The sequence below is a fragment of the Anomaloglossus baeobatrachus genome, chromosome 10 (assembly GCF_048569485.1).
Source record: "Anomaloglossus baeobatrachus isolate aAnoBae1 chromosome 10, aAnoBae1.hap1, whole genome shotgun sequence".
Taxonomy (NCBI): Eukaryota; Metazoa; Chordata; class Amphibia; order Anura; family Aromobatidae; genus Anomaloglossus; species Anomaloglossus baeobatrachus.
Window position 1 is genome coordinate 49,202,717 of NC_134362.1, and position 23,211 is coordinate 49,225,927.

The 23,211-nt window shown below is 47.4% G+C and overlaps 2 protein-coding genes across 2 annotated transcripts in view; one reads left to right on the forward strand and one right to left on the reverse strand.

The window, feature by feature from the left end:
• GNG3 (G protein subunit gamma 3) overlaps positions 1-22,929 on the reverse strand; it is a 35,350-nt gene extending 12,421 nt beyond the window's left edge. The window contains exon 1 of the mRNA XM_075326613.1: positions 22,801-22,929. The gene's annotated coding sequence lies outside the window, so the exon portion shown is untranslated. The remainder of the gene's footprint in view (positions 1-22,800) is intronic.
• Positions 21,590-23,211, forward strand: part of BSCL2 (BSCL2 lipid droplet biogenesis associated, seipin) — a 78,723-nt gene continuing 77,101 nt past the window's right edge. Inside the window, exon 1 of the mRNA XM_075326611.1 lies at positions 21,590-21,671. The gene's annotated coding sequence lies outside the window, so the exon portion shown is untranslated. The remainder of the gene's footprint in view (positions 21,672-23,211) is intronic.

Genomic DNA, 23,211 nt, shown 5'->3' on the forward strand with positions numbered 1-23,211 from the left:
CAATTGCGCATCTCTGGAGAGACCTGAAAATGGCATCCACAAACGTTCACCATCCAACCTGACAGAACTGGAGAGGATCTGCAAAGAAGAATGGTAGAGGATCCCCAAATCCAGGTGTGAAAAACTTATTGCATCATTGCTAAGAAGACTCATGGCTGTACTAGCTCAAAAGGGTACTTCTACTCAATACTGAGCAAAAGGTCTGAACACTTAAGACCATGTGATATTTCGTTTTTTCTTGTTTAATAAATATGCAAAAATTTCTACATTTCTGGGGTTTTTTCTGTCAAGATGGGGGATGGGGTGCAGAGTGTACATTAATGAGAAAAAAAGGAACTTTTTTGAATTTACCAAATGGCTGCAATGAAACAAAGATTGAAAAATTTAAAGGGGTCTGAATATTTTCCGTACCCACTGTGTACACACACACACACACATATATATATTATATATATATATATATATATATATATATACTAGCTGTACTGCCCGACTTCGCCCGGGTTAATAACTGCTGTTAACAAAATAGAATGTATAACCAAAAATGTATTCTGCACACAAAACCACAAAACAAATAGATAGAAATGTAATTATTAAAAGGCAATAACTAAGCTAATAGAAGCATTTCACAACATATATTTCAACACCACAGATATTCCACACAGATTTAACTAAATTGGCCAAGTGATGTGCTCCGTCTGTCTCTTTCCAGGTCTGTCTCTTTCCAGGTCTGTCTCTTTCCCCGTCTGTCTCTTTTCAGGTGTCTCTTTCCAGATCTGTCTCTTTCCAGGTCTGCCTCTTTCTAGGTCTGCCTCTTTCCAGGTCTGCCTCTTTCCCCGTCTGTCTCTTTCCCCGTCTGTCTCTTTCCCCGTCCGTCTCCTTCCCCGTCTGTCTCCTTCCCCGTCTGTCTCTTTCCCCGTCTGCCTGTCTCTGTCTGTCTCTTTCTTTGTCTGTCTCTATCGCTCTGTTTCTTTCCTCATCTGTCTTTTTCCTAGGTCTGTCTCTTTCCCCGTCTGTCTCCCCGTCTCTTTGTCTGTGTCTTTTCCTGTCTGTCTCTTTCCCTGTCTGCCTGTCTCTGTCTGTCTCTTTCCTTGTCTGTCTCTATTTCTCTGTCTCTTTCCCCGTCTGTCTCTATCAAGGTCTGTGTCTTTCCCCATCTATCTTTGTCTGTCTCTCTGGCTGTCTCCTCCTTCCCTGTTTGCCTGTCTCTGTCCCTGTCTGCATGTCTGTCTGTCTCTTTCCCCATCTGTCTCTTTCCCAATCTGTCTCTTTCCCCATCTGTCTCTTTGCAGGTCTGTCTCTTTCTGTCTCTTTCACTGTTTGTCTGTCTTTCTCTTTCCCTGTCTGTCTCTGTCTGTCTCTCTCTCTGTCTCTCTCTATCCGTCTCCCCACCAACATCTTATTACCTCACATATAAGCTTCTTATACTATGAATGTCCTTTGTTCCTATAGCAACCAATCACAGCTCCTACCAATAATGGAGGCATGTGTTTTGGAGAGTAACTGTAAAGCGCGGGGTTAAATTTTCCTGTCAAAACATAGCCTACGACGTTCCCTGGGTCACACACACATACATACACACATTCAGCTTTATATGTATAATATATATATATATATACATATACATAGAAATGCATGATTGCAGGGGGTCCCATATCTCTCCTTTGTGTCTATGGGACTGATTGAGGCAGCCTAATGGATTAGGTCTATGGATTTTGAATGATAAATGTTTTACATAGCCAGTTTTTTTGTTTGTTTACTTTAATGATTGTAAAAAAAAATGACAAATGTAATCAGCATTTTTAACAGCAGTTTTTTTAAAGTGTTTTTAATGTTGTATTTTAGGCTGAGTTCACATGTCCTGTAATCATCAGTTAGAATGGATCCTGCAGAGATCCTTTGGCAAAAATTTCTGCAATCACAACTTTTTTGTCCGTTTTGAAAAAAATTGATTTTTGCATGGAAATCTATGGAAAACAAATCCATTAATGGATTGCTAATTAGCCATCCGTTTTTCTTGCATTTGTAAATAATCTGTTATTTGCTTACTGGATTCATTTCAAATGGAAACTTAGGCTGCTTTCACACATCCGGTTTGAGCACTGCGGCTCAATCCGGCTGTGAAACCTATGCAACGGATGCGGTGTTTTCACCGCATCCTTTGCATAAGTTTTTACATGCGGTCCGTCCGTTTTTTTCCGGTTGCAGCACGCTACTGAGCATGCGCAGTGGAAAAAAATCGCATGCGGCGGCCGGATGCGGTTTTTACCGCATCGCGCCGCATCCGGCGTCCGTAGGCATGCATTGAAAAATGCGCCGCAGCGGCCGGATGCGGCGCGATGCGTTTTTTTTTTGCCGGAGCAAAAAACATGCCAGGGAACGTTCCATCCGGCCGCCGCATCGGCTAAATCTGCCGCATGCGGCAAAAACCGTACGTAACGCAAGCCCATGCGGCACAATGCGGCTCCAATGCAAGTCAATGCTGGAAAAAACGAAACCGGCGGCAAAAAAAAACGGTTTTGTTTTTTCAGCAGAGCGCCGGATTGTGCCGCACTGCTACAGCCGGATGTGTGAAAGTAGCCTAAATAGCAATCAGTTATCAGATCTGGTTCCATAGACTTCCATGTTAAAAAAAACAGATCCTGCAGAAATAAATTTTTTGACAATGGACATAAAAGTTGTGTTTGCAGAACTTTTTTGCCAATGGATCCGTTCTAACGGAAGATTACCGGATATGTGAACACTTCAAATGTGAATTTTTCTACCCCTATGGATAAACCAATAGAAAACACACTATACCTACTGCCTAGTAAGGTTTGGGAAATAAATGCAATAGAACACAAAACCTGCATTGCATGGTATAAGTAATAATGCACTATAAGGCTATGTGCCCACGCTGCGGAAAATGTGCGGAATTTGCTGCGGATTTTTCGCGGAAATTCGGCGGATTTTTCAACAATCTGCAGCACAGCTACTCCCCAGCCATTTCTATGGCATATGGGAACTGCTGTGCCCACGCTGCATTTTTTCCGCAGCGGAAATAATGCGGATTTCCCTGTGGAAAAATCAGCAGCATGGGAATTAGGCTATGTGCCCACGGGGACAGTGTCCTGCGGTTATATCCGCAGGACATTCCGCAGATGCTCCCAGAAAACTGCAGCAAAACTTCTGTCTGTTTCCATGCTGCGGATGTATTGCAGAATGTCCTGCGGATATGGTGCGGGCATTCTGCATTGAGGATACAGTACCATGGCTTCGGCACTGCATCCTCAATGCAGAACAAGTGCTGCAGTGATCGGGGCGTTCATATTACTTATCTCCATCATGCAGCACCTCGCTTTCCAGCGGCCAGGTCACTCTGTCAGCGTCTGGTGCATTGTGCTGGAGAACGTGGGCGGGCCTGCACTAGCTCCGACTGTCACATGACCAGAGCTCGTACAGGCCCCGCCCACCTCTTCCTTCCTGTACTTGGATCGACCATGCTCCTGTGCACCGGATGGAGAAAGTGACATCGTTGTCGTCTATCAAGGCAGGTAAGTATATGGGACCCTGCGGAGAAGTCCGCAGGAATAATTCCCATGCTGCTGATTTTTCTGCAGGGAAATCCGCATTATTTCCGCTGCGGAAAAAAACGCAGCGTGGGCAGAGCAGTTCCCAAATGCCATAGAAATGGCTGGAGAGTAGCTGTGCTGCAGATTGTTGAAAAACCCGCGGAATTTCCGCAAAAAATCCGCAGCAAATTCCGCTCATTTTCCGCAGCGTGGGCACATAGCCTTATTCCTGCGGACTTCTCCGCAGGGTCCCATATACTTACCTGCCTTGATAGAAGACAATGATGTCACTTTCTCCGTCCAGTGCACAGGAGCTCGGTCGATACAGGTACAGGAAGGAAGAGGTGGGCGGGGCCTGCACGAGCTCCGGTCATGTGACAGCCGGAGCTAGTGCAGGCCCGCCCACCTTCTCCAGCACAGTGCACCAGACGCTGACAGAGTGACTTGGCCGCCGGAAAGCGAGGTGCTGCATGATGGAGGTAAGTATGAACGCCCCGATCACTGCAGCACTTGTTCTGCATTGAGGATGCAGTGCCGAAGCCATGGTACTGTATCCTCAATGCAGAATGCCCGCACCATATCCGCAGGACATTCTGCAATACAACCGCAGCATGGAAACAGACAGAAGTTGTGCTGCGGATTTATGGGAGCACCTGCGGAATGTCCTGCGGATATAACCGCAGGACACTGTCCCCGTGGGCACATAGCCCTAGAAAATGGACATTTCTTAAGAAAAATCCGCACCCTCTGGCAGAATACCGCACCTGCAGCAAAAACGGCGGTTACACCGCACCCGCGTTATTGCCGTGATTTGAAGCGTTTTTGCTGCGTTTTTTTCAGTGGTTGGTCCCTGCATTTTTTTACCATTATCTATGGCAAAAAACGCAGGTACCTGCAGAAAAGAAGTGACATGCACATTTAGGCCATGTGCGCACGTTGCGGATTTGCCACTGATTTGCTGCAGAAAATGTGTCTAACATTTCTGCAGTCATTCCCCAGCAAAACCTATGGGTATAAAAAAAATGCTGTGTGCACACAGCATTTTTTTATACCTGCGGATTTACCCGCGGCATTTCCACTGCGGAATTAATGAGCATGTCACTTATTTTCTTCAGGTACCTGCGGTTTTTGCCATAGATAATGGTAAAAAAACGCAGGGACCAACCGACGGACAAACCGCGGCAAAAGTGCGGCAAAAAAGCGAGTGCGGTTTTACCGCGGTTTTTGCCGTGGGTGCGGTATTCTGCCAGAGTGTGCGGATTTTTCTTAAGAAAAGTCCATTTTCTAGTGCGCACATAGCCTTATTCCACAGCAAAATTCCGCGGGTAAATCCGCAGGTATAAAAAAAAACGCAGTGTGCACACAGCATTTTTTTATACCCATAGATTTTGCTGGGGAATGACTGCAGAAATATTAGACACATTTTGTGCAGCAAATCTGCGGTAAAATCCGCAGTAAATCCGCAGCGTGCGAACATAGCCTAAAGCTTTAAATAAGCACTCCCACTAAGTATTTTTTTATTTATTAGAGAGGTTCTCCATTACATTTAGGTCCAGTGCCAATGCTGTGTAGTTTGACATATTTTCAGAAATCTGCATGTCCATTGAGCAGCCAGCAAAGTCTATGAGAATTCAGAAGTGCTGTGCCCACGTTGCTTATTTTTCCCTTGCGTATTTGGTGCAGATTTGATGCAGAAAAAAAGAAATCTGCACCAAATACACAAGGGAAAAATATTCAACGTGGGCACAGCACTTCTGAATTCTCATAAGCTCTGTGCCCACGCTGCGTATTTTGACGCAGATTTTCAGAAATCTGCATCAAAATCTGCATGTCCATTGTGAAGCCAGCAAAGTCTATGAGAATTCATAAATGCTGTGCCAATGTTGAGTATTTTTCCCTTGCGTGTTTGGTGCAGATTTCTTTTTCTCTGCACCAAATCTGCACCAAATACGCAAGGGAAAAATAAGCAACGTGGGCACTGCACTTCTGAATTCTCATAGACTTTGCTGGCTTCACAATGGACATGCAGATTTTGCTGCAGATTTCTGAAAATATGCGTCAAAACTGTACAGCGTGGGCACTGGGCCTTACACTGATGGTTTATCCTTAGGATAGGTCATCAATATCTGATTGGCCAGGGTCCGACACCTGGTACCCCCGTCCCCCATCGATCAGCTGTTCTTGGTGCCAGCCAGAAATGCTAATTTTCGGAGCTGCTCCATCTTGCACATCCACCTTCTATTCAAATCAATAGGAGGCGGATATGGAGTACCCAGCCATTTTCAGAAGATGGAGCAGCTCCGAAAATGAGCATTTCTGGCTGGCACCAAGAACAGCTGATCGATGGGGGACGGGGGTACCAGGTGTCGGACCCTGGCCAATCAGATATTGATGACCTATCCTAAGCATGGGCCATCAATGTTAAAGTAATGGACAATCTCTTTAAAGGTGTGTAAAAATATATAAGTAATGTAATGTAGTATTAATATACTCACCTACTGCCGCTGTCTCCGATATCCAGCACCATTCTCCTCTTCTGATTACTCAGCTCATTCTATGCTCTATGTGTGAGCCAGACTTTAGGCCTCCTTCACACATCTGTGTCTCCGGTACGTGTTAGGTCCGTTCCTGCACATACCGGAGAAACGGGCACACGTAGACCCATTTAAATCAAGGGGTCTGCGCTCATGTCCGTGTTTTGCCATGGACCGTGTGTCTGTGTGGAGCATACGTGTGCCCGTGTGCTCCACACTTAGACATATCCATTTTCCTCTGGCATCACGGGTGTCACACGGACCGCACGGATATGATCCGTGTGACACGCACCGGAGAAAACACACGTGTCTGTGAACTAAAAGGAATTTCTATACTCACCTTCTCCAGCTCTGCTGTCTCTGTTGCTGCTGTCACTTGCTTCCGACCTCCGCTCATTATGCTCATTGCATATTCACTTCACTGCAGCCGGAAGCAGCAGCAGCGGGGAGTCGGCAGGACCGGAGACCGAAGATCAGCACCACGGACAGCAACGCCAAGGACAGGTGAGCAGAAAGTTCCCGTTCTCCGTGTGTTATCGCGGATAACACACGGAGAACACACGTAGTGCCATAAACACGGTACACGGCGGGCAATACGCACCTTTGACACGTCCGTGAAAAACGTGCGTGATTTTCACGGACGTGTGAAGGAGGCCTTACAATGTAAACTTATGGAGCCTCATTCTGACCCTTCATAGACTTACACTGTCACTACCGGGTCACGCAGAGTACAGTGTGACCTGGAGAATCTGCAGAGCGGCCATCACTAAAGCCTGCTTTACACGCTACAAGATATCTTACAATGTGTCGGCGGGGTCACGTCGTAAGTGACGCACATCCGGCATCATAAGGTATGTTGTAGCGTGTGACAGCGACGTGCAATTGCGATTGAACGAAAAAATGTTCATCGCATGCACGTCGTTCATTCCTGACAAATTGAACGTCAGGTTGTTCATCATACCCGGGGTAGCGCACATCGTAGTGTGTGACACCCTGGGAACGATGAACAGATCTTACCTGCGTCCTGCGGCTCCCGGCCCACAATGGAAGGAGGTGGGCGGGATGTTTACGTCCCGCTCAGCTCCGCCCCTCCGCTTCTATTGGCCGGCTGCCGCGTGACGTCAATGTGACGCCAAACGTCCCTCCCACTCCAGGAAGTGGACGTTCGCCGCCCACATCAAGGTCGTATGGAAGGTAAGTACGTGTGACGGGGGTTAATCGTTTGTGCGGCACGTTCAACAAATTGAACGCGCCACACATACGATGGGGGCGTTGCAAATCGCATACGATATTGTATGCGAAATTGCAACGTGTAAAGCAGGCCTTAGGATAGCAGAAGAACAGCGCTGCACACCGGGGACATTAACACACACACACACACACACTACATTACATACACACACATATACTACATTACATACACATACACACACACTACATTACATACACATACACACACACACACACACACACACTACATTACATACACACACACACACACACTACATTACATACACACACACACACACTACATTACATACACACACACACTACATTACATACTGTACACATACACACACTACATTACATATACATACACACACTACATTACATACACACACACACTACATTACATACTGTACACATACACACACTACATTACATACTGTACACATACACACACACATTACATTATATACACACACACACACACACACACTATTACATACACTACATTACATACACACACTACATTACATACACACACACTAAATTACATACACACACACACACACACTACATCACATACACACACACACACACACACACACACTACATTACATACACACACTACATTACATACACACTACATTACATACACATACACACACACTACATTACATACACACACACTACATTACATACACATACACACACACACTACATTGCATACACATACACACACACACTACATTACATACACACACACACACACTACATTACATACACATACACACACACACTATATTACATAGACACACACACTATATTACATACACATACACACACTACATTACATACACACACACTACATTACATACACACACACACACACACACACTACATTACATACACACACACACACACACATTACACATACACACACACACATTACACACACACACACACACACATTACACATACACACACACTACATTACATATACACACACACTACATTACATACACATACACACATTTAGTCAATAAAAATCTTAGTGGGAATGCTTCTTTAATGAAACTTTAGCAATATAAAACTGTTCAAAAAGCATCCAAAAATGGTTAAAAAAGGTTTATGTACCCTCCCTATAGGTGACTTCTCTATAATGGACATTTATCGGTAATCAGGATAGGTGCTAAGTGTTTGATCACCGCCAATCACTAGAATGAGTTTGCAGACTCCCCCTTTCCTCCTTATTACATGGCCACTGTGAAGAGTTTAATGGAGTGCAGTCAAGTAAGGCCAATTTCCCTCCATTCAATAGCTGTGTGACTACGGGTACGCTGAGTTTTATCTGTGGGTTTTCCCCATAACATTGTGGTTGCAAAAAATACGCTTGTAAAAAACTTGTGTAATTCGCACATGACTGTATCAATAAAGTTTTGTCAAAGCCAAATACCAGGATATCTCAAAAACAATGCAGCTTTATATAAAGCACCACTCCAGCCTATTTTTTTATTGCACCACTGGAGTGGTGCTTTATCCCCAGCCCCCTGTATTATACTCACCTTCCAGCGACTTCATCTTCTATCGCCGCCACTCCAGTCGGTCTCCAGCGATTTGTAACCTGCCAGCTGCTCCAGTGTTTCTCCAGAGATCACAGCTCAATACAAGTCTACGAGTGCCTTGTTCTTGCTCTCATAGACTTGTATTGAGAGCTTGTGACGTAACGTCTGACTTCTGGACAATCATAAGTTTCAATCACAAGCTAGCGCCAGAGGAATGTCACGGTGTCAGCAAAAGGTGAAGCCACTGGAAGGTGAGTATATGACATGGGGGAGGGGGCTTACGTTTGTAGCGCCACTCCCCTGCCCCCTGTATTATACTCACTTTCCAGCTACTTCATCTTTTACTGCTGCCGCTCCAGTCATTCTTCTGAGATTTGTAACCTGCCAGCTGCTCCAGTGTTTCACCAGCGGTCACTGCTCAATACAAGTCTATGAGAGCCTCATTCTGGTTCTCATAGACTTGTATTGAGAGCTTATGACATAACCTCTGACTTCCAGACAGATGTTTCAATCACAAGATGGCGCTGCAGGACTGGCACAACGTCAGGGAAAGGTGAAGCCACCGGAAGGTGAGTTTATGACATGGGGGAGGGAGCTTACGTTTAAAGCACCATTGCCCTGCCCCCTGTATTATACTCACCTTCCAGTGGCTGCATCTTCTATTGCTGCTGCTCCAGTCATTCTGCGATTTGTAACTTGCCAGCTTCTCCAGTGTTTCTCCAGAGGTCACAGCTCAATACAAGTCTATGAGAGCCTCATTCTGGTTCTCATAGACTTGTATTGCTAGCTTGTGACATAATCTCTGACTTCCAGACAGACGTTTCAATCACAACATGGCACCGCAGGACTGGCGCAACGTCAGGGAAAGGTGAAGCCACTGGAAGGTGAGTTTATGACATGGGGAGGGAGCTTAAGTTTAAAGCGCCATTCTCCTGCCTCCTGTATTATACTCACCTTCCAGTGGCTTCATCTTCTATTGCTGCCGCTCCAGTCATTCTGCGATTTGTAACTTGCCGGCTTCTCCAGTGTTTCTCCAGAAGTCACAGCTCAATACAAGTCTATGAGAGCCTCATCCTGGTTCTCATAGACTTGTATTGAGAGCTTGTGACATAGGCTGGGGCCACACCGGGACTACTGCGATCCACTTGCATGACACTCGGCTCGTGCTGGCAGTAAAGCAGAGCCGAGTGTCATGCGTGTGTACTTGCAACTGAGGTCCGTTCATGCGAGCAGACCTCAGCTGCGGGTGAGGGCGGGCCGGCACTCAGGAGGGGAGGGAGGGATTTCTCTCCCTCTCTCCTCCGTAGCCGGCTATTGCCATTCTCGCACTGCACTAGCGGTTCAGTTGAATGGGTGCGAGAGAAAGAGTCTTGCATTACAATCGCAGCATGCTGCGATTGTTTTCTCAGTCCGATTAGGGCTGATAAAATAATAGCTCATGTGTGCTGACACACAGGCTAGAATTGGTCCGAGGGGAATGCGATGTTTTATCGCACTCAACTCGCACTGTTTTTCTCGCCGTGTGGCTTAGGCCATAATCTCTGACTTCCAGACAGATGTTTCAATCACAAGATGGCACCGCAAGTCTATGAGAGCCTCATTCTGGCTTGTATAATAGACTCCACAACCCCTTATGCAGGATGATGGCCCCCCACTTACTATGCAGCCCCCAACACCACACAGTGTCACGGCTACTGTCATTAAAAATAAATAAATAAACATTACAAAAATTGCACTGAAGCGCTGGTTAGATCACTTATTCTGGACAGTTTTGGACATACCCCTGCACTCTTTTGATGCTGCAGAGGTAAAGCTGTCTCTACCTGCAGCTTGGAACAGCAGTTCCAGTTATCAACTCATGTATGCCTCTGGCCCTATCTGTCAATCATCAGGTTTGGACTGCCTCCCAGGAGCCTGAGGAGCAGTACACACACAAAGCATCAAGATAAATAGAACAAAGAGGTAGTGGGTGGTATGGCATAAAATCACCATGACATATGTTAATGCCATTATCACATAAGGCCATGTTCTCACAGTCAGTATTTGGTTAGTCTTTTACATAAATATTTGTAACAATCAGGGGGAAAGTATAATAGAAAAACGGCACCACCTCTACATTTTTTACCCACTCCTGGTTTTGGCTTATAAATACTGATAAAACCTATAACACAACAGAAACATAGCAGCAGCAAGCAAAAAGAACAGAAAACACCAATAAAGGTATGCAAGCTTATGCCAAATATAAAAGGTATATTTTATTCAAAAAATATTTAAAAAGGTTCAAAACCTTACATGACAAGTGTGTCAGAAATAGCATCAAGTGCAAATATAGAAGGACAAGTGTCTAGAAGTGAGGGCAATTACCAATCCAGAGAGCTACACGTAAAGGCCAGGTCCCACCACACCCGACGCACGTTTCACATGAAATGCTTCGTCCAGGAGTGACTGTTAAATTATGTATTTATACTTACCGTTACCGTTTTGATTTTTATCGTGACAGTTACTGGGATATACTGATCTATCCTTGTATATACACAATACAGACCAAAAGGATGGACACACCTTCTCATTCAAAGAGTTTTCTTTATTTTCAGAACTCTGAAAATTGTAGATTCACATTGAAGGCATCAAAACTATGAATTACCACATGTGGAATGAAATACTTAAAAAAGTGTGAAACAACTGAAAATATGTCTTATATTCTAGGTTCTTCAAAGTAGCCACCTTTTGCTTTGATTACTGCTTTGCACATTCTTGGCATTCTCTTGATGAGCTTCAAGAGGTAGTCACCGGAAATGGTTTTCCAACAGTCTTGAAGGAGTTCCCAGAGATGCTTAGCACTTGTTGGCCCTTTTGCCTTCACTCTGCGGTCCAGCTCACCCCAAACCATCTCGATTGGGTTCAGGTCTGGTGACTGTGGAGGCCAGGTCATCTGGCGTAGCACCCCATCACTCTCCTGCTTAGTCAAATAGCCCTTACACAGCCTGGAGTTGTGTTTGGGGTCATTGTCCTGCTGAAAAATAAATGATGGTCCAACTAAACGCAAACCAGATGGAATAGCATGCTGCTGCAAGATGCTGTGGTAGCCATGCTGGTTCTGTATGCCTTCAATTTTGAATAAATCCCCAACAGTGTCACCAGCAAAGCCCCCCCACACCATCACACCTCCTCCTCCTTGCTTCATGGTGGGAACCAGCCATGTAGAGTCCATCCGTTCACCTTTTCTACAAAGACACGGTGGTTGGATCCAAAGATCTCAAATTTGGACTCTTCAGACCAAAGCACAGATTTCCACTGGTCTAATGTCCATTCCTCGTGTTCTTTAGCCCAAACAAGTCTCTTCTGCTTGTTGCCTGTCCTTAGCAGTGGTTTCCTAGCAGCTATTTTACCATGAAGGCTGCTGCATAAAGTCTCCTCTTAACAGTTGTTCTAGAGATGAGGTGTGTCCAAACTTTTGGTCTGTACTTTATATACTTTTGTTAATACATTACTTTTTGTTAACAACAGTTATTAACCCGGGCGAAGCCAGGTAGTACAACCTATATATATATATATATATATATATATATATATATATATAGATACATATATATATTTGCACATGTCATATTATATATTTTTGTACCTTACCAGCAGAGCTTGCCAGGTGTTCCCATGCTTTCTCATTGTATTTGTTGCAGTTTCCTGCATGGTTTTGAACCTTTTTAAATATATATATTTTTTTATAACCAATAATTTGTATTGCTTTACATATGATAACATATACAAGAGATAGACAGTTACTTTTATATTAGATTTGGCATAGGCTTGTAAAAGATTGACCAAATACTGAACGTGGCCATAGTTTGTAAAAAGGAAGGACATGGGATCAGCGATTTGGAAATCAAATCTGTAAGTATATTATAATTAGTATTAGAATACTTGTGTCATCCTCAAAGTCCTAAATAAAAACCTTATTTATATCTGTGTGTTGTGTCCAAATTTGGATCTATATCTTTTTGCACCAAATCACAAAAAAAAGCATTAAATCACGGCTATAGCCACAATGTCAATTCAAAGGCAACGCCAAGACCAATGTCTGTGGAGTATACAATGTATACAGTATTTATTTATGTATGGATAGTAACAGGATTCTTCTTTTATATTCCTTGTTACAAATAAATATATAAATATGAAGGGACCAAATTGTGATGCACTGTGCACCAGTTGTGGTTTTTCATACAAGAAATTGGTTCTTGCTTACATTGCATTTTCTATCAAATCATACCTCTTTGTCAGATTCAGCCATATTTTACTGGAAATGTCTGGGTAACGTGCATAAATCAAAAAATCTCTTGCAAAAATCATATTTTAATTTTTGGATTTTCCCTCTATATAATCTAAAAAAACCAAACAAACAGATCCCTGCGGAGGAAGAAGGATAACCTTGCATATTGCTCCCTGGTGTGAACCAATCCCATCTTGGTGACACTAAGATCGATAAGGGAGTATGGACACCATAGATGATGGTGGAAATTAACTCTTACTCTTCTGCATATCACTCGGATGCCTCTTTGAATCCTATATACATACTGTATTTTAGGTCATTGCCTGCTTTAAGTAAAATACATCTATTAACCAATATATTGTGAGAAAAGGGGGGGCATCTACATATATACTCATTAAATAAAAGACATCTATGAACCAATATACTGTGAAAAAGGGGGGACATCTATATATATATATATATATATATATATATATACTCATTAAATAAAAGACATCTATGAACCAATATACTGTGAAAAAGGGGGGACATCTATATATATATATATACTCATTAAATAAAAGTTATCTATGAACCAATATAGTGTGAGAAAAGGGGGGGCATCTACATATATACTCATTAACTAAAAGACATCTATGAACCAATATACTGTGAAAAAGGGGGGACATCTATATATATATATATATATATATACTCATTGAATAAAAGACATCTATGAACCAATATACTGTGAAAAAGGGGGGACATCTATATATATACTCATTAAATAAAAGATATCTATTAATCAATATACCGCGAAAAACAGGGGAGCATCTATATATATATATATATACGGTACTCATTAAATAAAAGACATCTATTAACCAATATACTGTGAAAAAAGGGGGGGCACCTACATATATACTCATTAAAGAAAATACATCTATTAACCAATATACTGTGGAAATAGGGGGGCATCTACATATATACGACATCTATGAACCAATGTACTGTGAAAAAAGGGGGGGCATCTACATATATACAACATCTATTAAACAATGTACTGTGAAAAAAGGGGGGCATCTATATATATATATATATATATATATATATATGGTACTCATTAAATAAATTACATCTATGAACCAATGTACTGTGAAAAAAGGGGGGGCATCTACATATATACTCATTAAATAAAAGACATCTATTAACCAATATACTTTGGAAAAAAGGGGGGGCACCTACATATATACTCATTAAATAAAAGACATTTGTGAGGTAAATCCGGAGAGATGACGATAAATCATGATATTCAAGTATGTCAGGAAGCCCTCTCCTGGTGTCAACCCCCCTTTCCCCCACACAACTGGTTTAGCAACAAACTCCATGGCCATGTCCTGTGATATGGAAATTAGGTGGCTTTGGGACAATGGACACAGGATGGCTCCCTGCCGTCACCCTGTAGTAGGAGCTGCTATCTAATTAGCAAGGCTCTGGAAATAGCCAGACAGAACGACTCCAGTAAAAAATGGTTCATATCTCGCAAGCCATATTTCCGATAAATATGGCAACCATAAAAATGGTGTCTCCGCATGTGGACGATGCCGGCACCCCCTTTTTATGGGAACAGGACATTGGGAAATGCCCCAGGCGTGATATCAGCCAATGGGGAACTGGCAGACAGGTCATGAGTCCCCTCGTTCTGTAGCTAAATTCATAACTGTCACAATGAGAGCATTGGCGTCTGCCTACGACGCTCCCAGGCAAAGTTATAGCCAAAATCCCCTTTGCTGGATAATTCTGATCCATGCAGGGGGAGTGGCAGTGCTTCCCTGTGAGGTCACTAAGGTAGGAGGGGACCTGGATCTGCCCAGGTTGATAACCCTACTTCGGCCATTTTCCAGCGTTCTTCTGCTCGGGGGCCTGGTTGGGAAAGACCTGTGAGGGGGTTCCTGGAAACCTGGTCTACAGCGCCCCCCTGTGGCCAGACACGCAAGGTAACTGATAGAATTGTATGCCTGTTTGTAACCCATGCTTTTATCTGTAACTGTACTCTGACATATGTATATTCTGTAGATTCCCTATTGTATATATTGTAGTTCTAGTGTGCTTTAGGCGATTAAATTATATAATTAATCTTGGGCTGTTCTGTTATCTCGATCTTGAATCCCACGTCTGTGTGTTCGGCTAATAGTTACCGTAAATCGGTTGGTGGCAGCGAGTTGTGCCAAGGATTATTGTGGGGAGGCCAGTGAGATTCGGGGAGAGTTTATATATTCCGCCCGCGGAGGTCGGGGGAATATATACCCTTCTCTCGCCGGGGGCCCTTCAATAATCGGCATAAGTAGTATAGCGGCCTCCTTGCTTATGGTCGGGCAATTCCATAATTGGCCTGACTATAAGAGGGGCGCTAGAGAGCGCGTCACGTGCTCTGTCTGTCGGTCGGGAGGTATAAAGGAGGGGTGACTCCTGCTTGTTACCCCCCGATCGTGACGTACTGGTAGCCAGCGCGGGGGATTTCTGAGTGACCCCCCCGGTGGTTTGTGACATATTGGTGGCAAGCGGTGGGATCGAGATAATAGTGTGTGTGAGTGTGAGACCCATACTCCCAGACACTAAAGACTGCCTGCAGCAGCTGTGGCTGCTGGGGTCTTCAGACTAGCTCAACACTAGAGTGTCAGAGTGCAGATACTGTAAGGTGTGTGGAGGCATCAGGTGTCAGTTCTGTGTCAGTGACCAAAAGTCTGCAACAATGGCTGAGAGCACCAGGAGCAAAGCCAGAGGAATGGCCGATGCGCAGGCCAGAGACGATGAGGAGGTTGTCCACGAGTCCTCCAGGAGCCCGACGCCAGAGAACGGCTCTGCAGAGGACATCGCACAACCTAGCACTGCTGGGCAAAATGAGGAAGAGCTCGCCCAAGGGTCCTCAACGAGCCAGATGCCAGCCCTCCGCTCTGCAATGGACAGTGAATCGCCTAGCTCTGCAGCGTGCCGCAGATCACCACGTGCCATTCCACCGAGCCTGGGAGGCTCGGATAGCCTTCTTCAAATGGCTATGGCCCTACGCCAGGCTGGAGACCGGGAGGGCTACGACATACTCATGGCCGAGCGAGAGCGGCAGGCAGAGCGGCAAGCAGCGCGTGAAGAGCGCCAGGCAGAGCGTGAGGCTGCGGAGCGACAGGCAGAGCGTGACTACCAGCTGCAGCTAGCTCAGCTCCGGCCCTCATCAGCCACACGTGACCTTCAGGACACCAAACTTCCAAAGGTCCGTGTTGAGGACTTCCCAGTGCTGGAGAAGGATGGAGACTTGGACTCTTTCTTGACTGCTTTTGAACGGACTTGCTTGCAGCATCATCTGAACAAGGACCAGTGGGCCAGATACCTGACCCCTCGTTTAAGGGGTAAGGCCCTGGAAATCCTTGGGGACTTGCCTGCTGAGGCAGATCAGGGCTACGACACCATCAAGCGGGCCCTGATCCAACAGTACAACCTCACTCCGGAGTCCTACCGCAAGAAGTTCCGGACCCTGCAGAAGGGACCAAAGGACTCCTGGGCTGACCACCGGCGGGCACTTGCCCGAGCTGCCGACCACTGGACCCAAGGCCTGCAGCTTTCCACCGGACCAGAGATCCTAGACTTGGTCGTCACGGAGCAACTCTTGTGGAACTGCCCTGAGGATCTCCGCCAGTTCATCCGAGACCAGAAGCCAAAGGGGTCCACGGCTACAGCTGCCCTGGCCGATGACTACACCAACAATCGGGCTCCTGAAGCCAGGAGAGCAGCCACCAGTAGCACCTGGAGAGGGGGTAAGATGAACTCTGCGACTGCCCCACCTGCCCCTAGACTGCAGGGGGTGTCCCCCTCAACTCCCCTCTCCAGGCCCGTGGCAGAACCAAGACGGTGCCACCAGTGCAACCTACCTGGACACTTCAAGGCCATGTGCCCTCAGCGTCCCAAGGCCCCGGCTCCGTCCCCGTCCCAAGGGCCGCCCAAGGTGTATTGTGTGGGTGGGGGTGGTGGTAGGTCCCTGGACAGCTTCCAACCTGTCACCGTCGGCCAGTCTGTGACCATAGGACTGCGAGACAGCGCCTCGGAGGTGACTCTGGTGCGGCCTGAGATGGTGTCCCCCCAAGACTTGATCCCTGGAAAAACCCTCGCTGTCTCCGGGATTGGAGGCACTGACCCGGCGCTGCCTGTTGCTGACATTTATGTGGACTGGGGCGCAGGGCGGGGGGTGAGGGAGGTGGGGGTAACTGATCGGATCCCTGCAAACGTGCTACTTGGGACAGATTTGGGGCAAATAACCTCCCAGTTTGGCCCCGCCCCAAAGGCTGAACCTTCAGCCAGTGCTGACATGACTCCTGACAATGTTAATGTGTTATCTATGAATGATGTAAGGGAGGAGGGAGTGAACTCTGATATTTCTGCTTGCACAGACACCATAGACACACACGCAGCTGCAGCTGTGACAGGGGAGGGGGTCAGAGAAAGGTGTGACAATGCCTCTACAAGTAACCAGCCTGTGAGCTGGGATCTGCTGCCCTCTGCAGGGATAAGCAGAGAGCAGGGTGCTGCAGGGGGAGGACCAGTGTGTGGGGTGGGGGCTACCACAGCAAATGTGGGGTCCCCAGAGATTTCACAGCGGGGTTCTGTTGCTGCAGGGGGGGAACAGGCAGGTGAGATTGGGGCCGGTCCAGGAGCGGAAGTGCTCCCAGGTAAGATCTCGGTGCAGGGTTCCCCCACAACCGGGGTGTCAGGAAGCCAGGTAGGTCTGCCTGAACCGGCGACTTGGTCAGGAACGGAGGAGGAGCAGGCACGACCCACGGTCGCAGCGGCTGTGGCCGCTGTCACCCGCAGTGGGAGTGCTGGAAGCCAAGGGGCCTCCCGGAGGTCCGATAGCTCTCCCCCTTCTGACCAAGTGGCAGCCGAGTCAGGTGGAGGCCAGGACACAGGTCCCGGGGTACTGACTGAAGATGTGACAGTCTCGTCGATTCTGGCCACATCTAGTCAGGAGTTTCAGGCAGCGTTAGAAGCTGACGACAGCCTGAAAGCTCTAAAGGAGCAGGCGGCACAGCCTCCCTCGGACTCGGACCCGGAGCGAGTGGTCTGGGACCAAGGACGGCTGTACCGGGCCACGGTCCAGCAGGGTTCACCGGAGGCGTGGCCCAGGGACCGACAGTTGGTGGTACCCTATCCGTTCCGGACGGAGTTGTTGCGGATCGCACATGAGATTCCGATGGCCGGACACCTAGGGATCGCTAAGACCAAGGCCAGGTTAAACCAGCATTTCTACTGGCCAAAAATGGGGGCCGATGTGGCTGCCTACTGCCGTTCGTGTGAAACCTGTCAGAGAGTGGGGAAGGCGGGGCCACACCCCAAAGCCCCACTAGTATCTCTGCCAATCATCGATGAGCCTTTCAGGAGGGTGGCTGTGGATCTGGTCGGCCCGCTGGCCATCCCCAGCAGCTCCGGGAAACGCTTCATACTGACGGTAGTGGACTATGCCACCCGGTACCCAGAAGCAGTGGCCTTGTCGTCCATTCGGGCTGACAAGGTGGCCACCGCATTGCTGGAGATTTTCTCCCGAGTGGGTTTTCCCCAGGAAATGCTCACTGACCGGGGGACCCAATTCATGTCCCAGCTGATGGAGACCCTCTGTAAGCAAGTCCAGGTGCGACATCTGGTGGCCAGCCCGTACCATCCACAGACTAATGGCCTGTGCGAGCGGTTCAATGGCACCTTAAAGCAGATGCTTAAGATGTTGGTCGACTCCCATGGGCGTGACTGGGAGCGGTATCTCCCACACCTGTTATTTGCTTACCGGGAGGTTCCACAGGCCTCAACAGGATTCTCACCGTTTGAGCTCCTGTACGGGCGACGTGTGCGGGGCCCCCTGGCTCTGGTGAAAGAGGCTTGGGAAGGGGATTTGGCCACCCCTGGAGTGTCGGTTATCGAGTATGTCATGCGCTTCCGGGACAAAATGCAGGCCTTGACGCAACTGGTACACGACAATATGGCTCAAGCCCAGGCCGATCAGAAGCGTTGGTACGACCAGAACGCTTGTGAGAGGACCTACCAAGTGGGTCAAGAGGTGTGGGTACTGGTCCCCGTACCACAGGACAAGCTTCAGGCAGCCTGGGAAGGCCCATACCTCGTGTACCAGCAGCTCAACCCTGTGACGTACCTGGTCACCCTGGACCCTGCCCGTGGAAGGCGGAAGCCCTTCCATGTGAACATGATGAAGGCACATCATGAGCGGGAGGCATGTGCGCTCCCCGTGTGCAACCTGCCCGAGGAGGGAGAAGCGGAAACCCTCTTGGATATGCTAGCCCAGGTTAGGGCAGGCGGATCCATTGAGGATGTGGAGGTTGGCCACCAGCTCTTGGAGGACCAACGGTCCCAGCTGTGGGCCACCCTACACCCCTTCCGGGGGTTGTTTACCAACCAGCCCGGAAGGACTGACTTGGCTGTCCATCACGTGGACACTGGGGATCATCCCCCGATCCGGCGTTCAGCATATCGGGTCTCCCTGGAGGTGCAGCAACACATGCGCCAGGAGATTGACGAGATGCTGGAGCTGGGGGTGATCCAGGCATCCAACAGCGCTTGGGCCTCGCCTGTAGTCCTCGTCCCTAAGAAGGACCGAACCACTCGGTTCTGCGTGGACTACAGGGGGCTCAATGCTGTCACGGTCGCCGATGCGTACCCAATGCCACGCATCGATGACCTGCTCGATCAGTTGGCCGGGGCTCAGTACCTGACCATCATGGACCTGAGCCGGGGATATTGGCAGATCCCCCTGACTCGCAAGGCCAGGGAACGCTCTGCCTTTATTACCCCATTTGGACTGTACGAGTCCACGGTGATGCCATTCGGGATGAGGAATGCCCCTGCCACTTTCCAGCGGATGGTCAACACCCTGCTCAAGGGACTTGAAGGGTACGCGGCCGCGTACCTGGATGACATTGCCGTCTTCAGTCCCACCTGGGAGGACCACCTAGAGCATCTAGCACAGGTGCTCAGGCGGATCCACCGGGCAGGTCTGACCATCAAGCCGGGAAAGTGTCAGCTGGCCATGAGCGAGGTCCAGTACCTCGGTCACCGGGTAGGTGGGGGAACACTGAAGCCCGAGCCTGAGAAAGTGGAAGCCATCGCATCCTGGCCCACCCCCAGGACCAAGAAGCAGGTGATGTCCTTCTTGGGGACCGCTGGGTACTATAGGAGGTTTGTTCCATGCTATAGTAGCCTGGCAAAACCCTTGACGGACCTCACCAAGAAGAAGCTGCCCTCTGCAGTCGATTGGACAATGGACTGCGAGACAGCCTTCCGGGCCCTAAAGGACGCCCTGTCCAGCCCGCCCGTGCTACAGGCAGCCGACTTCACGCGGCCGTTTGTAGTACAGACCGACGCCAGTGACTTCGGCCTCGGTGCGGTGCTCAGCCAGGTGGACTCTGCGAGCCAAGAGCACCCGGTCTTGTACCTGAGCAGGAAGCTGTTACCAAGGGAAGTTGCCTATTCCACGATGGAGAAGGAGTGCCTGGCCATAGTGTGGGCCCTGCAGCGTCTGCAACCCTATCTATACGGGCGCCACTTCATCGTGGAGACGGACCACAATCCCCTCAGCTGGTTGCACACCGTCTCTGGGACGAATGGGCGATTGTTGCGATGGAGCCTTGCGCTCCAGCAATACAACTTCACCATTCGCCACAAAAGGGGCCGTGACCACGGTAACGCAGACGGGCTGTCCCGACAAGGAGAGGTCGCGGACGGGCGCACGGGGGAACACCGGAGTGTGCTGCCCCCTAGCGCCCTCAAAAGGGGGGAGGTGTGAGGTAAATCCGGAGAGATGACGATAAATCATGATATTCAAGTATGTCAGGAAGCCCTCTCCTGGTGTCAACCCCCCTTTCCCCCACACAACTGGTTTAGCAACAAACTCCATGGCCATGTCCTGTGATATGGAAATTAGGTGGCTTTGGGACAATGGACACAGGATGGCTCCCTGCCGTCACCCTGTAGTAGGAGCTGCTATCTAATTAGCAAGGCTCTGGAAATAGCCAGACAGAACGACTCCAGTAAAAAATGGTTCATATCTCGCAAGCCATATTTCCGATAAATATGGCAACCATAAAAATGGTGTCTCCGCATGTGGACGATGCCGGCACCCCCTTTTTATGGGAACAGGACATTGGGAAATGCCCCAGGCGTGATATCAGCCAATGGGGAACTGGCAGACAGGTCATGAGTCCCCTCGTTCTGTAGCTAAATTCATAACTGTCACAATGAGAGCATTGGCGTCTGCCTACGACGCTCCCAGGCAAAGTTATAGCCAAAATCCCCTTTGCTGGATAATTCTGATCCATGCAGGGGGAGTGGCAGTGCTTCCCTGTGAGGTCACTAAGGTAGGAGGGGACCTGGATCTGCCCAGGTTGATAACCCTACTTCGGCCATTTTCCAGCGTTCTTCTGCTCGGGGGCCTGGTTGGGAAAGACCTGTGAGGGGGTTCCTGGAAACCTGGTCTACAGCGCCCCCCTGTGGCCAGACACGCAAGGTAACTGATAGAATTGTATGCCTGTTTGTAACCCATGCTTTTATCTGTAACTGTACTCTGACATATGTATATTCTGTAGATTCCCTATTGTATATATTGTAGTTCTAGTGTGCTTTAGGCGATTAAATTATATAATTAATCTTGGGCTGTTCTGTTATCTCGATCTTGAATCCCACGTCTGTGTGTTCGGCTAATAGTTACCGTAAATCGGTTGGTGGCAGCGAGTTGTGCCAAGGATTATTGTGGGGAGGCCAGTGAGATTCGGGGAGAGTTTATATATTCCGCCCGCGGAGGTCGGGGGAATATATACCCTTCTCTCGCCGGGGGCCCTTCAATAATCGGCATAAGTAGTATAGCGGCCTCCTTGCTTATGGTCGGGCAATTCCATAATTGGCCTGACTATAAGAGGGGCGCTAGAGAGCGCGTCACGTGCTCTGTCTGTCGGTCGGGAGGTATAAAGGAGGGGTGACTCCTGCTTGTTACCCCCCGATCGTGACGTACTGGTAGCCAGCGCGGGGGATTTCTGAGTGACCCCCCCGGTGGTTTGTGACAACATTTATTAACCAATATACCATGAAAAAAGGGGGGGCATCTACATATATACAACATCTATTAACCAATGTACTGTGAAAAAAAGGGGGGGGGCATCTACATATATACTCATTAAATAAAATACATCTATTGACAATGTACTGTGAAAAAAAGGGGTATATATATATATATATATATATATATATATATATATATATATATATACTCGTCACCTATTGTAAAGTACAGTCATATATATGTATTTAAAAAACAAATGATGGTCAATAGTGTAAATATTTTCTTTGTAATTTTATGTTTTTATTTGCTACACATTTGAATAATGTGATACAATAAGAATAAAAAGAATACATACTATATAGTAATACTACCTCTTATTACCATATTTATTATATTTTTAGATCCTTGGATACATATTTTACAGTGAATGTCTTAAGGTGGGGCATTAGGGGGTGCCTGTATAAATAAGACTGTTGGAGGTAGACTCTAAGGGGGTCAGCTATATACGTCAGCAGGGCTGGTTACATATATGTCATCGTTCTGCCATCATCATGTAAAGGTTGCTGCCATTGGTACCTACCTGTCTGTTTTGGTGATGGAGAGATACAGGATGCTGAGGGAAAGAAAAGCTCCTTCACTGCAGCTACACCAAACACTCACACCCTGCAACAAAGAGAAATGGGGGAGGAGAGACTGGAGGAAGGAGGAGGATGGTGAGAAGTGGCTGAATGATTGAATATGCTCACACAGAGCTAGGCTGGGTATTCGGAGACAGAGGACAGTGGAAATAGAAAGGAGGGGGGGATTTAGGGAGTGATCATATGTGATGGCACATCCATGTCTGCTCATGTATCACCGATCATATCATGTTGTATGTTCTGTAAATTACTGTAAAAAACTCCCCCTATATACGAATCTCCACAAATCTATATAGCATTGATTGCATAATTCTAATCCACAATCCCATTATCAGCTTTGGATTAGATAATAT